This window comes from Macaca fascicularis, chromosome 4, assembly GCF_037993035.2.
Source record: "Macaca fascicularis isolate 582-1 chromosome 4, T2T-MFA8v1.1".
Classification (NCBI taxonomy): domain Eukaryota; kingdom Metazoa; phylum Chordata; class Mammalia; order Primates; family Cercopithecidae; genus Macaca; species Macaca fascicularis.
In genome coordinates this window covers 88,117,291-88,132,066 of record NC_088378.1, presented here as the reverse complement: position 1 = coordinate 88,132,066, position 14,776 = coordinate 88,117,291, and the positions used below count along the sequence as shown (strand labels likewise).

At 38.2% G+C, this 14,776-nt stretch overlaps 1 protein-coding gene across 2 annotated transcripts in view; it reads left to right on the top strand.

The window, feature by feature from the left end:
- The window catches only part of ZNF292 (zinc finger protein 292), a 104,203-nt gene that overhangs the window by 968 nt on the left and 88,459 nt on the right, over window positions 1–14,776 (top strand). The window lies entirely within an intron of this gene.

Below are 14,776 nucleotides of genomic sequence, written 5' to 3'. Positions count from 1 at the left end.
GTATGATTTCCACTATCCTTTCTCTGCCGATCACCCCTTCACCCCTGTTTCTTGGAGTTCTCCCTGTTTGGCTTCCTGATGAAGTGGGAGAAGACAGGTTCATGTGGATCTGTGCTTTGGGTAGTTTCAAATCTTTTCTTTGCTTGCCCAAGGACGCTTCTCACCAGTGACTGCATTCTAATCAGAATTTGGAATGTTAATAACACTGTTTGCTAGTGATGAAAATAATTTCATCCTTGATGAAAATCGGAGAGTTTGGGACTACATTTGGACTTCATTACGAGCCTTGCACTTAGGTTTGAAATTTCAAGGTAGTGTTGCTGGCTCTGGTGAAGACTTTGATTGGATTGTCTTGAGGAGGAAAAAGAAGACACAATTTACACAGGTCATATTTAGAGTTAACTTGTGAATGTATCTTTACAGAGAATTCGTTTTGGAAAAGTATTGATCTTAACGTAGAACAATGGTTGACCATTTTAGCTGAGTAGATTACATTTTCACTTATTTTTTAGCCTCCAAATATTGAAATCTTTCCATTATAATGTCGGGGATACGTGATCATATACAAAAGAATCTCCGCCGCTGTATGCACTTTATTGTCATAAATTATTTGATGGCTGTTCAAAATCTTAAAAACAGAAACTGTGAGATCAAGTGGTGACTTGTCTAGGAGGATGTGCAATTTGAAAGCTCCCTACTTAGGTAAATAGGTCTGGTGAATACCTGTGGCAAAATTAGAGGCTCATTCCTTTGAATTCTAATATTAAAAAATTGTTGAAATTTCTCAGTTTCTTTACCTTGCAGTACCCACTCATTCTTAATTGGTCTTTAAAGATTTATTTTAGAGAGAAAAAGATTTCTCTAAGATACCTATAATAGGAAGTATTTTATTAGTAAGTCGAGTCAGTTTTTATATAATAATCAGTGAGAACTATTAAAGTCTAGCTTTGCTGAAAGACATTTTTCCCCTAATAGTGTCCACTGATAGTTTTAAGGCTAATTACTGTAAATTCTCTTTTGTCAGCAGTATTTTTAAGCAGGATTAATAATTCTGGGAAAATAGAATTTCATGCAAGCTAGACCCCCCCCCCCCCTTTCTGTGGGTGTGTGAGGTTGTAAAGTTATCACTTAAAGATTATTTATTTATTTATTTTTGAGAGACGGAGTCTTGCACTGTCACCCGGGCTGGAGTGCAGTGGTGCGATCTCAGCTCACTGCAACCTCCGTCTCCCGGGTTCAAGGGATTCTCCTGCCTCAGCTTCCCAAGTAGCTGGGACTACAGGTGTGCGCCACCATGCCCAGCTAATTTTTGTATTTTTATTAGAGATGGGGTTTGGGGTTTCACTATATGTTGGTCAGGTTGGTCTTGAATTTCTGACCTCAAGTGATCCACCTGCCTCCATCTCCGAAAGTGCTGGGATTTCAGGTGTGAGCCATCTCACCCCGCCAGACTTACAAGAGTTTTTTAAATGAGTGAAACAGCATTTTAAAAATCAGAATGAAAATAATTTCCTACATTAGTTTCATTAAATGATTAGTCTTACACATAAATTGTTATTGATGCTACTGACAAAAAACATCAAACAGTAATGAAACGAAGGCTGGATTTGTGGATTTCAAAAATTATAAAATATTTCATACACTGTAATCTCAGAATAATTTAAGTACACTTAAAAGCAATCTCCATTTGAAACGATACGGAGTGTGTCTAATTTCCTCTGGAACGTTTTCTGGGGTGGGGTTTTTTGTTTTGTTTTTCAGGTAACCTATTTATGTTAGTGATCTTGTCAAATGGAGGTAACTTGAAACCATTGTTTTATTTATGTTTATTTACAGGGGTGGAGGTGGCTCACGCCTTGAATCCCAGCAGTTTGGGAGGCCAAGTTGGGCGGATTGCTTGAGGCTGGGCAACATGGTGTGGCCCCTTCTCTACAAAAAATAGAGAAAACAAAACAAAACAATTAGCCAGGCTCCGTGGCGAGTGCCTGTAGTCGCAGCTACTCGGGAGGCTGAGGTGGGAGGATCATTTGAACCAGGGAGGCAGAGGTTGCAGTGTGCAGAGATTGTGCACTGTGCACCTCCAGCCCAGGTGACAGAGCAAAATTCTGGCTCAGAAAAATAAAAAATAAAAATAAAATTGTATCTTAGCAATTACTACCTAGCATTTTGATACGAAGTTGAGTGAAGCAGTGTTTAACAGTTGTAGAATTTATTGGCACAATCTAAATATAGTGAGTGCCAGGGATACTAGGAGCTAGAAATTATCTGTTAGTTTCTAATCTTGAGATTATTGTTTAACTTTTTCTATTTAAGCTTTTCCTGTAAAACTGGGATAGTCACATGCTTCAAGAAGGCAAAGATGAATAAACGTTTGTCAAAGTTAATGGGCTTCAGAATTAATATTCTGCCAGTGTTGATGCTTAGTGCTTGTGTAACCCTTATTTTTGCATTTACTTTAAAAAATGAATTAGTTTACTTTCTATGTAATGTTTATTAACAAAAGTTAAGTTTCTGGAGAATGTGGTGAAACCCACAGAAATAGGAGTTGCTTATGATCCCTAGTTTATAGAGTTTTATTTTTGAGTGAGGTAGGAGATTAATAGATTTTTTTAAATTCTGAGTAGCAGAATAGAAACGAAAGGCATTAAATGCTTTTCTTAACAGTGTTGTTTTGCTCTTTCTGGAAATAAGCCCCCCTCTTTGCTTATTTAAATGAGAATTTGCTTAAAGCTTAAGTGGGAGGAGGAAAGAGTAAGTGGAGGATGGGCATGGTAGAGCGCCTGTCATAAATCTTAAATTTTCCTTATTTTATTTTATTTTTTGGGAAATGGGGTCTTGCTACATTGCCCAGGTATGATCTCAACCTCAAACTCTTAGGCTCAAGTGATCCTCCTGTCTCAGCCTTCTTTTTTTTTTTTTTTTTTTTTTTTTGAGTTGGAGTTTAACTCTGTCACCCAGGCTGGTGTACAATGGCGCAATTTGGGCTCACCACAACCTCTGCCTCTTGGGTTCAAGCAATTCTCCTGCCTCAGCCTCCCGAGTAGTTGGGATTACAGGCATGTGCCATCATGCCCGACTAATTTTGTATTTTTACTAGAGACAGGGTTTCTCCTTCTTGGTCAGGCTGGTTCCGCCCCCCTCAGCCTCCCAAAGTGTGGGATTACAGACATGAACCACCACGCCTGGCCCTTTCTCAGCCTTCTAAGTAGCTGAGACCTCATACACCACCACGCCCAGCTCTTAAATTTCCTTGTATCTTTTCAAAGTTAGCTTTAATATGGGCAATATAACCAACTCAATTTCTTAAAATTGACTTAGAATAAGTATATAGAATAACCAGAAGTAATTTCTTGCATTTACTTGTTTTAGGATTATTACTGTATTTATTATATAAAAAATTGGTTATAATTGGAATCTTTTGGACTAGTTAATTGTATTAGACTGGGCCAGTAGTCAGTCATTCAACATTTCTACTGTATACAGGCTAGGCAAGCATGATCATGGTCCCTGGCTTCAAAGAGTTTATAGTCTCTGGAGGAAGGTAGACAGATAATCGTAAACTGTGATTTATATATTTTATTGCAGAGATGAGTACAGTAAAGAGGAAGGTTATTTGGGAGTTTTAAAAGAAGCATTCCAACAGAGGAGTTGTTCTAAAGAGATTTTAAAATAATGGTTGGAAAAATTGGCCATTGTAATAGTTGATTTGTTGGAGTATGATATTTACTGACAGCACTATATACTGGACTGACTGACTGGTTGATTGTAACTGTTATTGACCATTGATCAGTAGTGATCTGGTGGCTGACAGTTGTTTTAAAGGGTTGAATTGCAGTCGTGTGTGTGTGTGTATAATACACACACACATACACATACGTGTGTGTATATGTATGTGCAAGGACCTAGGTTTAGATGTTGCAGAGGATATAAGATACAAGAGACTAATAAAAAAAAGTATGTGTGTGTGGGTGTGTGTGTGTATATACATATGTACGGTGTGTGTGTGTATATACATATATATGAAGTGTGTGTATATATATAAAATTTTCTTAGTTCATATAAGCAGTGCTTCTCAACTGGACATAGTACTTTCCCTACCTCCAGTTATCTCTTCAAGGGCACTTAGAAATATGTGGGATCAGGCTTTTGGATGTTGCTATGACTAGGGATGTGGTACTGGCATTTAGTGCCCATGACCCTGAATGCTAAATTTTCTGAAGTGATCAGGACAGTCCCAACAAATGGAAACATAATCCCTCTGTCTAAATACCTGCAGTGCCCTTTTCAGAAACATTGAATAGAAAGAAAAATAATATATTTAGAAGGGTTTTTTTTGTTTTTTGTTTTTTGTTTTGTTTTGTTTTTAGTCCTTATACTCTTTTCATATTGAGATAGTTAAGCTCCAGATATATGGTTAATTTGGAACAGGTTCAGGTAAATTATATTCAACTATATTTAAGTATAATTTGTACTGACCATGAGAGGTCAAGAAGCTTTCTACTTTCTTAGCAGAAATTACAAGCAATTACTTAAACAGTTAGTAAAACAACTCTTACTAGGTTAAAGAAGGCAGCAACTTCAGCATAATTATCCTGATTAAAGCAAAGGTTTGACATTTTGGTGTAACAAATTCCGTACTTTTAAGCATTTATATGCAAGGACCTAGATTTAGATGTTACAGGAAATAAAAGATATGGGCGACTAGTGGGATATAAATTAGTAAGATAATATTTAAATATCACTTCAGAATGACAGCTGAAAAGATGTCAAAAGGCAGTGTATTAACTAACAAATTCGTTTTGCTTTATTTTTATTTTATTTATTTATTTTTTCTGAGACAGGGTCTCCACTCTGTCACCCAGGCAGGAGTGCAGTGACACAGTCACGGCTCACTACATCCTTAACCAGCTGGGCTTAAGTGATCCTCCTGCCTCAGCGTGCCGGGTAGCTGGGACTACAGGTGCACATCAACATGCCTGACTGACTTTAACATTTTTTGTGGAGACAAGATCTCCCTACGTTGCCCAGGTTGATCTCAGACTCCTGGGCTCAGGCAGTCCTCCCACCTTGGTCTCCCAAAGTGCTGGGACTATAGGCATGAGCCTCTGCACCCAGCCTGGTTTTGCTTTTTTGTTGTTTGTTTTGTTTTGTTTTAAATTGAAAATGTACTAATTGAAATGGTTTTTAAAAATTCACCCTGAGAAAGGGCATACAATGAAAACTTGATCTTTTTCCCATTCTAGAGTTCTGGTCTCATTTCCATGAAGACAAATCCCTTAATAGTTTCCAGAACTAGTTTGCTCTTTTTAAGAAAATAAAGATAACTACACTGCATCTTGCTTTCCCTCCCCCCAGAGGCATCTTCTAGCTCATTCCATAGCTGCTCATGTAAGTTTATGGCTTTCTGTTGTATAGTGTATAGTAATTCTAGTCTATGACTGTGTCTGATTAATCAGTTCATTATCAGTGGATATTTGGGAGAGTAAGTTAATTTTATGTATAGTAACTTAAAGAGTTCAAAGTAGGTAGTAAGCACTTCAGGCTGGGGTATCAGGGAAGGCTTTACCAAGAAGGTACTATTTGAGCTAGTCTTCATTACCTTTATTAGCCATTAGTGGTACCTGATTGGTATAAGAAATAAAAACCAAATTAAAACTGTTAGAGCTACAGAATGTGTAGGTTACATATTTAGACATTTCTTTGTATATTTTATGTCTCATCAGTTTGATACAAGTTGATTCTTTTGTTTATATACATGTTTTGCTTAGCTTTGATTATAACTGCAAGAGCTTTGAAACTAAGCATTTTCCTTAAAAATTAGACTCTTATTTTTATTTATTTATTTATTTTTTTTGAGACGGAGTCTCGCTCTGTCGCCCAGGCTGGAGTGTAGTGGCCAGATCTCAGCTCACTGCAAGCTCCGCCTCCCGGGTTTACGCCATTCTCCTGCCTCAGCCTCCCGAGTAGCTGGGACTACAGGCGCCCGCCACCTCGCCCGGCTAAGTTTTTGTATTTTTTAGTAGAGACGGGGTTTCACCGTGTCAGCCAGGATGGTCTCGATCTCCTGACCTCGTGATCCGCCCGTCTCGGCCTCCCAAAGTGCTGGGATTACAGGCTTGAGCCACCGTGCCCGGAGGCTATCTTAATTTGTAGGACACTTCAAATCAGAAGAAAAGATAGCTTGCTTGTTAATTAGTGATAATTACTTCAGGTATTGAGGGAGCAATAAGTCATTTAAACTTTTAGAAGTTTAGATAATGCTCAGGGGAAATAATGTTTTAAATGTTCATTATTAGTGTGATTGCATGTTAGAGATAATAAATTCTACTTTGCAGAATATGCTTATATCAATTTTAGCAAAGGGGAAAACTTTATTAAGCTGTGTTTGTCCCCTTCTTATCCTTTTTGGTCCTAAATTAAAATGAGGGAAGAGAACATTCATTCTGCAGATGTACTTCATAACATATAATAACCTGCCAAACAGGATTTTCATAGGTTTTTATCTGTAAAACTGCTGCTGTACTTATTTTCTTGAGCTTCTGTCAAAGATGAGAGGTTACATTATTTTTCCCAACTCCTACAGATAAATTCAGTTTATAAAATTAACCAATCAATGTGAGTATCCTCTTATAGTTGTAAAATGGAAAGTTTGCTTTCATTAGTATGTTTGTCAGCTTGCACTGCAACTTTTAACAATGTATTGTTTTCCAGGAGACCCTCTTGATTCATTGTTTTTGTTTTGGCATTGGCAGTTGCACAATGTATCTCAAAAGAAAAATGTTACCTTTTCCCCCTTGACTTACATTTTAAAAAGAAAGACTAAAGGTCTCTAAGTAAGTATGTTCAGCTAAGAAGATTTGTTAAAATTCAGTTACATACATAAGGCCTGGCACAGTGGCTCACGCCTGTAATCCCAGCACTTTGGGAGGCCGAGGTGGGCGGATCAGGAGGTCAGGAGATCTAGACCATCCTGGCTAACACGGTGAAACCCCGTCTCAACTAAAAATACAAAAAATTAGCCGGGTGTGGTAGTGGGCACCTGTAGTACCAGCTACTCCAGAGGCTGAGGCAGGAGAATGATGTGAACACGGGAGGCAGAGCTTGCAGTGAGCCTAAATCATGCCACTGCACTCCAGCCTGGGCGACAGATCAAGACTCCGCCTTAAAAAAAAAACAAAAAAACCCACACATACATTTCAGTTATATATATCTTTTCTTGATTTATTCTAATCAGATGTTTAAATTGCTCTTATGTGGGAACACTAAGGTAGCTATGGAGAATTATGGAGTGGACCTCTACCTTAAAGAGCTTACAAAATCAACAGTGTGTATTAACTGTTAAGTGACAGTATTAGATAGTAAGGCATCTAGCGGTGTAATAAGTATGGATTCAAAGAAGTGTAGAGCATCTTAAAATTATTGTAGCCAGAAATTGAGCAGGAAAGGAAAACACTATTTACATTGGATCTTGAAGGATTTTGGATAACCAAAGAGAAGTGGGAGGGTTGAGAATAAAAGCTTAGATAAATGGACCAACTATTCAAACTGGTGTTTTTGGAGAAAAATGTCAAGTGATAGGATTGAAAGGATAGATTAAAACCAGACTAAGAGTTTAGGATGCCAAGCCAAGAAGTTTTGATAAATCTTGTAAGCGTAGATTTATGGTTACATGGCCTAAAGACTCATCCTTCTGTGTTTGAGGCATTGAAATAAAAGTTAAATTCAGAATGTTACAACCCTTGTTTCCCCCACCCCACCCCCCCAAGTATCCTGTATCAGTTACTGTCATGTTACAGACTATCCAAAAACTTACTGCCTTTAAAAGAACAGCCGTTTTTATTATTGTTCGCAAGTCAGTGGGTCAGCTGAGTGGTTCTGCTGTCAGCTGTCAGGTTATCTGGGGCTGAATGGTCCCAGATGGTTTCATTCATATGTCTGGTGGTTGTCAGGCTGGTCTAAAGGCTTCACTTGGGCTGGCTTATTTCTCTCTTCTTAGCCTTCTCTAGTAAGGTAGCCTGGATTTCTTTACATGGTATCAAGAGAGTAAGTTCTTTTCCACACATGCTTTACTTTGTATGCCCCTCCTGGTGTCATATTTATACTGATGTCCTGTTGGCTACTGCCAATTAAGTGGTCAAACTCATCCTCTTTGTGGGAAGGAGACCACACATGCTATGGGTACAGGGAGATGTGATTCTTTAGGGACCATTTCTGTAACACTCTACTACATGTCCCATTTCCCTTTATTCCCTACTGCAGTGTGAGGCACTTTTATAGGACAAATTTAATTTTTTACTCTCAATTGCTATTGCCTCTGCTTTCTTTCTTGTCACTCATCTTCTCTAACCACATCTGTGTCCATCTGATTGGCAAAAGTCATTCCCATTCCTGCTTTCTGATCTCAGTCTCTAAATAGAAGAGAGGCATCCTCACCCCATCACTGAGACTTTAGAATATTTGTGGAATGCCCTCGTTTTTGTTTTTGTTTTGTTTTTGATATGGAGTCTCACTCTGTCGCCCAGGCTGGAGTGCAATGGGGTGATCTCGACTCACTGCAACCTCCGCCTCCCAGGTTCAAGTGATTCTTTTGCCTCCACCTCCCAAGTAGCTGGGACTACAGGCATGTGCCACCATGCCCGTCTAATTTTTTTTTTTTTTTTTTTTGGTATTATTAGAGATGGGGTTTCACCATGTTAGCCAGGCTGGTCTCGATCTCCTGACCTCTTGATCCGCCCTACTCAGCCTCCCAAAGTGCTGGGATTACAGGTGTGAGCCACCTTGCGTGGCTAGAATGACCTCTTTATTTACCATGGTTCTTTACCTTGATATTAAACCTGGTCTGAATTTGTTGTGTTGCATTATCTCTACCTTGTATAGTCTGATAATGACATCCTAGTTCTTGTCCCAATGAACTTGCTTTTAACATTCCTTTCAGTTTGTGAAATTCTCCAAAGTCCTGCTTTTGTCTTTCTCAGTGGCAGACTACTTCTTGTAACAGTGTTTCTCAAACTTCAGTTTGCAGAAATCAAAGAGAGTAAGTCTGTAGATCTCAGAGTTACAAATTATTCACCTCAGCTTATCCAGGTTCAACATTCCAAATCTGAAATGGTAAACACTCTGGTCCCAAGCATTTTCAGATTAGGGATACTCAACCTGGAGTAAGATGTAACTTTATTTTACTTCACTATTTAGTTGTCACACTGAAACAAAATGACCACAAAACAATACTTATCCTTACTATGTGTGACACATTCTGTTTTTACTTATTTTAAAATGTTACTCTTGATTTTATAATCCACCAATAGGTCATAACCCACAGTTTGAAAAATACTCTTTTAGAGGGTTACTGGGATTCAATTCAGTAGTAAGTAAAAAAGTAGGCAGTCCCTATGTTTAAGCTAGTCTTTTAGTCTAGTTGGCCCAGAACATTCTTTTATTTAGAAGCATCAAAATTAAAATACAGTTTCACATTTCTTTTCTTTTCTTTTTTCTTTTTTTTGAGATAGAGTTTCTCTCTTGTCTGCCAGGCTGGAGTGCAATGGCATGATCTCAGCTCACTGCAACCTCTGCCTCCCTGTTTAAGCGAGTCTCCTGCCTCAGCTTCCCGAGTGGCTGGGACTACAGGCAGGCACCACCAAGTCCGACTAGTTTTTGTATTTTTAGTAGAGACGGGGTTTTGCCATGTTGCCCAGGCTGGTCTCAAACTCCTGACCTCAGGTGATCTGCCTGCCTTGGCCTCCCAAACTGTTGGGATTACAGGCGTGAGCCCCGTCACCTGGCCAGTTTTACATTTCTTAAAGTGAATGCTAGAAACCCAACATTATGTTCACAGAACCCAATTTGAGAAATACTGATGCGTAGGAAAAAACCTACATTTAAGCATGAACCCAGTGCTCTCCCTCCTACTTTTTTCAGCATTACTTTTTATTATTCTACAGGAACTTTCTGCTCCAAGTTTATTAATTCCTCACAAGCATACCTGTTCATTTTACTGCCTTTGTGACTGCTTAGATAACTTTGCAATGTTACAATAGTGGAAAGCCAAATGGCTTTGAGTTCAACTAACAGCTCCCCCACAATCTGGGAGAAATATTCAGCTCCGTAAGTCATGCTTTCTTTGAAAAAATAAGGCTGAGGTAAGGGATGATAAATGCCCACCCATAGAGGGTAGGAGACACTGGTGAAGGCTCCCAGCACAGTGTCTGGCATAAGGAAGACATCATGAACAAGTAGTTTTTGAGTCATTCTCAACTCTACTTGTACCTTAAAGCCCAGGATGATTACGTGTTTTCCGAGTATACCCTTCTCTGGTCTGCACTTGCTCTGAGAGTTACTTCTGACTTCTGTCATTGACTATGTTATGTTGCTTGTATAGCATGGATTTTTCAGTATGATTTAACTTTATTTTCAATGTTTGAAAATTTGTTCTAACTTTTTCAGTTTTGGTTAGGAAAATATACATGAGTCATAAATATGTGTGCATTTGTTGCCTTTTGTTTCTTTGTTGCATGCTCTATGTCCTCAGTAGATTTTGGGTTTCCTTCATTGGACATACAATGCTTTGATGTAGTAAGTTCTCCGTAAGTATTTCTTTGAGATTTTTTCTCAGAGCTTTACTTGTCCTCAAATATTAACACTTTTGAGTTTTGATTTGCCCAAGGTGCCAGAGTTAGGATATGGTTAGCCCCCAGGTCCAAATTAAATATATTTTGCTGCCTGTGCCTCCCGTGTTCTTTTGTTAAAAGAGTTACTTGACTCTTCCTGAAATAGGTTATACTGTTTTATTGTAGTAGTGTTAAAAAACTACTTTAATAGTAAAAATACTACTATTTATTTCCATAAACTAGGAAATGAACTGCAGGAAGAATCATTTATTTATTCCATTAGCAGTTACTTGGTGCTTAATTCGTGGCAGACACTGTACTATTGGTATAGGAAAAATTTGCTGTCACTTTAGCAAAAAACTTGCAAAAGTTAAACTTCTGAAGTCAATCCTGAAATATTTTTTCCCTCAGTACATTTCGTTTTCAGTTAAAGTAAAACTGACTCTTGAATCTTCTGTTTTAGGCCGGGTGCAGTGGCTCATGCCTGTAATCCCAGCACTTTGGGAGGATGCGATGGGTGGATCACCTCAAGTCAGGAGTTTTAGACCAGCCTGACCAACATGGTGTAACCCTGTCTCTACTAAAACTACACAAGTTAGCTGGGCTTGGTGGCACATGCCTGTAATCCCAGCTACTTGGGAGACTGAGCCGGGAGAATCGCTTGAACTAGGGAGGCAGTGGTTGCAGTGAGCCAAGATCGCACCATTGCATTCCTGCCTGGTCAACAAGAGTGAAGTGAAACGCCATCTCAGAAACAAAAAACAAAAAACTTCTGTTTCAATGACAACCTTGCTGTTTGTACATTTAGTTTTCCTGAAATACTTTTGAGATTATGAGATTGAGGAGAGCTATGTTTGTTAGATATATTTTGCTGCTCTTTATGTGGTTGAGAAAGTAATTTGAACTAAGATTGTGTAGGAATTCTTGGCTAATTCAGAAAATGCCACCTAACTGGCATTCAAAGTTAAACCAAATGTGATTATCCAGAGTGTAGTCCTTTCTTTACCTGTAAAGGCAGAACCAAAAGGACTCTTAGTGAAGCTTCTCCATTGTCTTGGACTGAAGGCACCCATCCTCACTCAGACTGTCATTGTCCAAAATCAGTAACGTTGTTTTACTTACAAGTTAGGAAATTCAATTATCTAATTTCCATAATCTGCAAATGGGTGGAACCTTGGAGTTAGAGGCAAGACCAACCAGATTGAAGAGACAGGGAATCAGTATTCGGAACAGGCACTGTTAGATGCTTTACTAACGATTAATTGTTTAATCTGAAGGCCTATGAGATCATAGGATTCAAGAACCATTTAGTTTGTTTTAGTATCCAAGTTAATTTAAATTGCCTCCTACGACCTCACCATTACTACTATATAATACTTGCTCAGTGTGACCCAGCGTCATCAAAAATTAAGTGATTATTTAGGAAGACTGAGGCATAGGGTTAAATGGCTAAAACTAAGCAGTGCTTTAAAAAATAAAATTTCAAATACCTGGAAAATGTCTTCATGTGGAACATTTGGCATCCTTATTGATGCCTGATATAGGAGGTGATATATTAGCTTCATAATAGTTTTGTTTTTTTTTTTTGGTTTTTTTTTTGTTTTTTTTTTTTTTTAGGTAGAGTTTTGCTCTTGTCACCCAGGCTAGAGTGCAGTGGCACGATCTCAGCTCACTACAACCTCTGCCTCCTGGGTTCAAGTGATTCTCCTGCCTCAGCCTCCCGAGTAACTGGGATTACAGGCATGCACCACCATACCTGGCTAATTTTTCTATCTTTATTAGAGACGGGGTTTCACCATGTTGGCCAGGGTGGTCCCGAACTCCTGACCTCAGGTGATCCGCCCATCTCAGCCTCCCAAATTGCTGGGATTACAGGTGTGAGCCACCGTGCCCGGCTGATTACAGGTTTTATATTTAGAAAGAGGTTATTAAGTTTAAAGATAGTACAATAATCCCTTGGTATTCATAGACAATTGGCTCTAGGACCCCCCTTGGATTCCAAAATCCCCAGATGCTCAAGTCCCTTAAATGAAATGACATAGTATTTGCATATAACCTAGCATATCCTCCCAAATGCTTTCTCTGTAGATGTATGTACGTAAATAGTTGTTATACGGATTTGGTTTTTTATTTGTATTTTTATTGTTGTATTGTTACTTTTTATTGCTTTTTTTAATTTTTATTTTTTTGAGACAAAATCTTGCTCTATCACCCAGGCTGCAGTGCAGTGGCACTATCTCCATTCACTGCAGCCTCCACCTCCTGGGTTCAAGTGATTCTCGTGACTCAGCCTGCCGAGTAGCTGCAGTTACAGGCGTGCCACCATGCCCGGCTAATTTTTGTATTTTTAGTAAAGACAGGGTTTCACCACGTTGGCCGGGCTAGTCTCGAACTCCTGACCCTGAAGTGATTCGCTCACCTCAGCCTCCCAAATTGCTGGGATTACAGATGTGAGCCACTGTGCCCGGTCTGCTTTTTTTTCTTGTTTTTTTTTTAAATGTATTTTCCAACGAAGATTGTTGAATCTGTGGATATGGAACCCACGGATACTGAGGGCCCCCTGTAATTAACCGTTGGCTCGGCTCCTCATTGCAGACAGTGTTATACAGATATCAGAAAACTATTTGATATAAATAATCTAAATTAAGTCTAGCACTAATTTTGATTTACTAAAGTTAATTGAAGTAGTTATTTGTGATATTGAGAAAATTATTTCCAGTAAATAGGAATGATTATGCTACTTTTAAAAGATGAGCCATTAGCATTTAGTTGTTTTTTGTTTGTTTGTTTGTTTGGTTTTTTGAGACAGGGTCTCACTGTCACCCAGGCTGGAATGCAGTGACGCCATCAGATCTCACTTCAGCGTCCACCTCCCAGGCTCAAGCGATCCTCCCACCTCAGCCGTCTTGGATAGCTGGGACTACAGATGTGCACTACCATGCCCAGCTAATTTTTGGTATTTTTAGTGGAGACAGTGTTTTGCCATGTTGCCCAGGTTTGTCTTGATCTCCTGGGCTCAAGCAGTTTGCCCATCTCAGACTCCCAGAGTGCTGGGGTTACAGGCATGAGCCACCATGCCCAGGCTAGAATTTGTATATACTCAAAATAGTTTACATTTTGCATTTTTCTATATGAACATGTGCATGTATTGCTGATCTTTCCCTACTTTTTGCAAATGTGATAGATTTCACTATATATAAAACTTAAAACATCACTATACGTTAACTCAAAAGCATTAACATTATATTATGGAATAATGCAAATTTTTAGTTTTTAAAAAACAACTTCTACAAGATTATTATATTATTTTAAAAGACTAAAACACAAAAGACTGATACTTAAGTAGTTTGAATCTGGTGATTTATTCCATGACTTAACCTATTCATATTTGTATAATCTTATTTTAAACCTTGGTTTGGGATTTTTTTTAATTGCCTCCCTAAAATAGGATAGTGCACATTGCATAAAATGACATTGTCAATAAAATTTATATCCTTAAACTGACTATGAAGTTCATCAGCATGAAGATATTTTATAGAAAGCATTTCTGAATGCATGTATTATAAAACTGCTTCTTTAGCAATTAAGAATTAACCCTAGTAAGTGAAGTTGAATATGTTGGCAATAAATTGATCAGTATATCCAGTGTTGTGACTCATTTATGAAGTATTTTTGAAAAGGTTACCTGATGTTGCACATTCTGCCTAAGGAGAAATTATCTTCAACACCAAAAGACCTTTGAGGATTTACCTATAATTCAATGAAAATATTTGTGGTGTGAATTTTTTCCTCCATGAAAACCATCCTCTATAGATCTTGTTTCATTTGACCAAAAGAAACTATATCCTAGATTTTGTCTTCCATGTATAGTTTGCTTGACAGCCCATTAGATACTGTGAATTAAAATCTTGGGATTCTAAGGATGTTGGTTTTATACATACTGTTTATTGTGAGCTTGGCATGCCACTTACAGCATTTCTTTGTTTCTTTATCCTTGAAATGGGGACCTTTTGTGATTGTTATTAGAACTGATGAAAGCCATAAATATTTTAAATGATCGTTGTAATATAAAGTAACATTTTCATTTACACTTAGACTACTTTGGAAACACTTTGGATGTTTTATGTATAATATGACCTAGCATAATTTTAAAACATTAATAATTCCACTGT